Source organism: Atta colombica, unplaced genomic scaffold (genome assembly GCF_001594045.1).
Source record: "Atta colombica isolate Treedump-2 unplaced genomic scaffold, Acol1.0 scaffold156, whole genome shotgun sequence".
Lineage (NCBI taxonomy): Eukaryota > Metazoa > Arthropoda > Insecta > Hymenoptera > Formicidae > Atta > Atta colombica.
The window spans coordinates 11,535-16,790 of record NW_017259246.1 but is presented as its reverse complement, the minus strand read 5'-3'; positions in this window follow the sequence as shown (position 1 = coordinate 16,790).

Sequence of the window (5,256 nt, the reverse complement as noted above, 5' to 3'; positions counted from 1 at the left end):
TATATATATAAAACACGAGTGTTTCAACAAAATGTATTTTCTATTTATAATTGGCGCAATTTAAAGATTTCACATATTTTTTGAAAAAAATTATCATATACTTTTATAGTTGAAAACAGATTTGAAATAGAAAGTCATTTTTTTTTCAAGGAGCACACATACAGGTGCGTATAATAATTTATGTAACGATGTTTTTTTAGAAGAACACGCACACTTAGTGTCTTTTTTTTTACTTTATTTTAAAAAGATAAATTCATTATGATATTATAGATCGGAGATGGTTTATAATATATTTTATAATTTTAAATTCTTTTGAAGTAAAATCTGTATTTAAATATTCAGACGTATATTTGCGGAAAATCGCGAATAGAGTTGTAAAGATTTGTAAATGGGTTGAGATAGCGAAGAACGTGCCTTTAATCTCGTCCACGACAATTTCGCGCCGCACCCGTCAAACAATAAGCGAATAAGTCTTTATCTCTACAATAAAACTATGTGCGTAGGTAGGTCTCTTAGCTATCTCTCACGCGACTCATCTATGGAGACACAATAAAACCTTTTATATCGTGTGACTCACGCAGACTTGTCCGCGTGCGTCTTCGTGACTCATTCTCGGACATAGAGAACCACCCACCTGCTTTTTGTCGTCACCTCACAGGTATATCCTCCGTTACGGAGCACTCGCGTGACTTCCTCAGACATAATAAAACCCCTTTATCCATCAGCCCTAACTACCAACCCCATCGTGCTTGCAAACATCCTCCATTACCGCGCCTTCATCCGCTCCTCAGCTCGGTTAGGTTCTTTGGAGACTTCCTTCTTTTCTTCCTTTCTCGACGACGACGACGACGACGACAACGACGACAACTAGGATGACGTCAACGAGGACGTTCGTTTCCCGGACAATCGCGAGAAAGCCTGCATTCGTGAGCACGAGTGCGATGCGTCAAGAGTACATCGCGACGTTGACAAGGAGCATGACGAGTGGCGTACCCGCAGAGAGGTGAAACGAAAACGGGGAAACGAACGGTACCATTCGTAATGGAGGTGCAGCGTCGTTCGGGAAACATAAGCGGATGTTCGATGGTGGCGGATGCCGAATCCGCCTCGAATGCGAAACAGAAACGTTCGGTCGGATCGCAGAATTACTTGCTGCAGCAGTGAAATCGCTCTTGGTTACCTGAACTTGTATCGAAATGTGATACCGACGAGAATCAAGATTGTTCGCAATAAGACAGTTATGTACACATTGAACGAGCGAGTGAATAAGCTCTACGTCGACAACTAAGAGGATCGACGTCAATGATATACTGCAGCACAAACAACTGCGTCTACGTTTTATTTAATCGAGTTTATATAACACTTTACATGTATTGTTTCAATTATTATTTTATCATAAACACATGCAAAAGAAATTCGTCTATTATAATCTCATCTTTTTATGATGCTATATCCTCGAAAAAAAATGAAAAGATGAAAGAATAATTTTAAAGTAAAGTATCTAAAAATTTAGCTAAATACAGATCTGAAAATAATTTTGTTGGACCATCAAAATAATTGCGGAAGAATTTTAAGTGATGCAACAAAAAGTTTTTGATATTCTAACAATCAATTGCATCTATCCTACATAATTATTTATCAATTAATGTAAAAAAAATATATATATATATAGTTATTTAAAAAAAATGTATGCATATTGTATAATTTTTTAAAAGCAACTAGGGATTTTTTTTATGTTATTTTGATTTATCTTATTATTCTGTGCATAAAAATATTAAAACGCAATTCATCAAAACTGAAGATAAAGATATTTAATTTTCAATTCAGTTAAAATGATTAGACCCAAAGTAGCAACTTTAAAATGCAGCTAAATCTCCATTTTTTTATAATTTTGCCTATGGAAACTTTCAATCAGTATCTCATATACAAATATCTCATATACAAATATCGCAGTTTCAATCAATATATTTGATCATTTTTAAATACTTCAGTCTTTCATTGAAAGAATAATTATGGACATCTGTTGTGCTGTTCTACGCGTTCTAATGAAGACGAACTCATGCAATCGGTTGTTTCTAAAAGATGCCCGAGACGGTACGGTGAAATATTGGTTAATGGCACTTGCATATCAAGGAGCGATACGCTGGGAACATCATAAGATATCGCAGCTCGTAATTTTTAATGACAACTACTACTCGTTCAAACGTAAACGGCGTAAAACGGCGGTTAGTTCGAGGAAAACAGACAAAACGGCAGAGAGACGAGAATGGTGGCGGGATAAGGTGATGGCAACCCGCGGCATCTGACGACGTCTAATGACTTCGCATTATGTGCGGCGGAAAACTTGCTTTAATTAAAGATTATAACGTGTGAAATATGAATTCGAGCAGCGATGCGTTCCCTCTAGAAATCTTCAAGTAAGAAACTGGATACCATATGTTGGCCACCATATTTTTCAGGACCTGCTTCCACGCATCTCATTCTAACTTAAGCAGATCTTAAAAAATAGTGAACTAATCAGAAGTTGTTTAAACGGTGTCCAAGTCTCTTACTTAAGGATCTCTAGTTTCTTTGTCTTTCAGTAACCGAAAGGGAATGTAGAAATGACGGATGATCGCGGGGGATAAGCCGCACGCTTTCGAAAGAGTTTCGCAAGCGGAAATGGCGGGTACGAAGATTGTGAGAGTCTGCTCGTGGAAAATTTCTCCAGAAGATTTCCATTCCGACTTCATTTTTCTCTCTCTCTCTCTCTCTCTCTCTCTCTCTCTCTCTCTCTCTTTCGCTCTCAAATTTCGCTTTTTATCGAAAAATCCGACTGAATCTAGAAAGAAAATTCTTATCTTTCCCCTTATCGAGAAATATCCATTTATCTGATTTTAAAGCGTTGCTTCGGATATTACAACGTGAATAATAAATAACGAATAGATGTGAGAATTTCGAATATGTATAAATACGGATTAAACCTTCCATACATGGAAAGCTCATTGCAGATTTATTCGAAAAATATCGCTTGCAACACGTGTGTCATTCATATCGATGACGGTCTCCCGTAGCCGCATTCTTATATAATAATGTTATATTCAGTTCAACGAAAATAGACGGTCTCGCGCGCGACGTAACTGTTATGATCACTGCCGGCGGAGACGATTATTGGGTGCGCGGCTACCAAGGAAACGATTGTACGGCTTTCTAGGACGTTGATACTTTTTTTCCCTTTCTTTTTATCTTCATCCTGGAATCGTGCACAGTGGAAATGTAGCGAGATCCTCGGCTCGTATTCTGATTCCGTACAGTACGCGATCTCTTCATCGAGAATTCCGTGCTATAAGTGCCCGTCTTAACTAGATCACCTCAATTCTTATGCGGTGCAGATTATCTATTCAGTCACAGTACCTGTTAATTTTTAACCTTTAAGTAGGTAAGTGGGATGCTCAGAACATCTTAAATAAATTTAATTTTTTAAACTTCTATTTTGTAATAGTATTATAGAGTCAAATTTATATTACATTATTTATATTTTTATGAGGTAGAAGAATGTGAAAATAATGAACATTAAAGCACTTTAAGACTTCTGGACAATTCTTTTTATTTCCCTTTTCCATAACAAGGTTTTTAAAACAACTATGCTTAGAATGCTATAGTTATCTACTTAAAAGTTTACTTAAAGCGTTAGCGTCCCATGGCAGCAGCCAAAAGCTACAGAATCGAGTTCAATCGAAAAGTGTGCTCAGCTCACATTTTTATTGAATATGCTAATTAACTTCATAATTTGTATTTCAAATTGAGCGACTTATAAATCGATTAGCAATTGACGTCACGTTTGTTGGTTAAAAATGAAAAATTATAAAAAATACAGCCGTATTTTGTGGCTATATTTGCGACAAATACAGAATTCAATTTATTTCGTTTATAAAACGTATTGGAAATTCTCGTCTAATTATGAACGACGCTCTAGTTGTTTTATTGGTTGAGCGACATGAACTTCGATTAACTTGGGAAGTTTACTCAATAAACTGTACTGTCAATTAGGCTATAAATGCAGTCTTTTGTTCCCGCGAATTGTATGGCAGCTAAATCTGCTATACGCGCGCTGTACCTTCCCCTTTCTATCCGTAGAACGACACATCAGTAATTCTGACCTAACTGGGACAATGGAAGCTTTGTCGATAGCGGCGAGGTGAGCCCCGTGTCTGACAAGAGTGTAACTACTACTACTTGCGAGAGGATGGGATTTTCCGCAAGCAGACCGATTAAGTGCCAGGTGTTGTTACACGATTAATCTTCGCCCGCACAGACAGTGAGGACTATGTGAACGATAGCGGAAATAGGGGGCTTGAAAGAGCGGGGATAAGGGAGAAACGAGGAAGAATTGAAGCTTTTCTCTTATTATCAAACAAACAGAGAACCTTCTCCAGCACTTTTAAAAGCACTCTCCTACGTGTAGAAAATATGTGGCGAACTTACTCTCGGCAAAGAGAGACAGCAGGTGTTCCATTAATATTCCATTCCACACTAGTCTGGACAATGCATGGACTATGGCTGCTGCCATTAACGGGAAAACCTAAACAGCGTTTTTACACGAGAACTTCATCAAATCGAGTTTTGCGAGTAGTCGCAACAAACAACTGACGAGTCCCGTGCGGCTTACTATCGTATTTTCGCGTTGACAGTATTATCGTTCGTACTCCAAAAGTGAATAATAGGAATATATATATGTATGTATATATATATATTCAGATCAAGAGAGGTAAAACAGGTAAAACTTTTTTTGCAGTTGCTTTTACATATTGAATAAAATATATTCTATATATCAGAATTATCTAATTAGTATCATAGTCTATTAAGATTAATTTTACATAAGAATGAATCGTAAAGACGTTTGATCGTATAAATAACATTAGCCAGCGCGAACAACCGATAAATCTTCGTATCAAATAATTCCGCAACTCCTAGAACGATCGATCTTATTTCCAGGCGTCTACGTTATTCGACGCCAAACTTAGCTCCGCCGTAAGAAAGAAAAGAATCGAATTTATTTCAAAGTGAGATTGTTTGCAGGCACTTGTTAATTGTAGAACTTTGTTAGTTTGCTCCTCAGTTTCACATCAGAGAAATGACTCACAATTATCGTTCTCATGTATTTTCGAAGACAGCAACAGGGGAACATAGCGTCGAGTATGCGACGGTCACTCTAGTTCCATTTCCGGTTGAATAAATCAACCGTGTCTGCCGCACGCCATACGGCATGACAGCAGT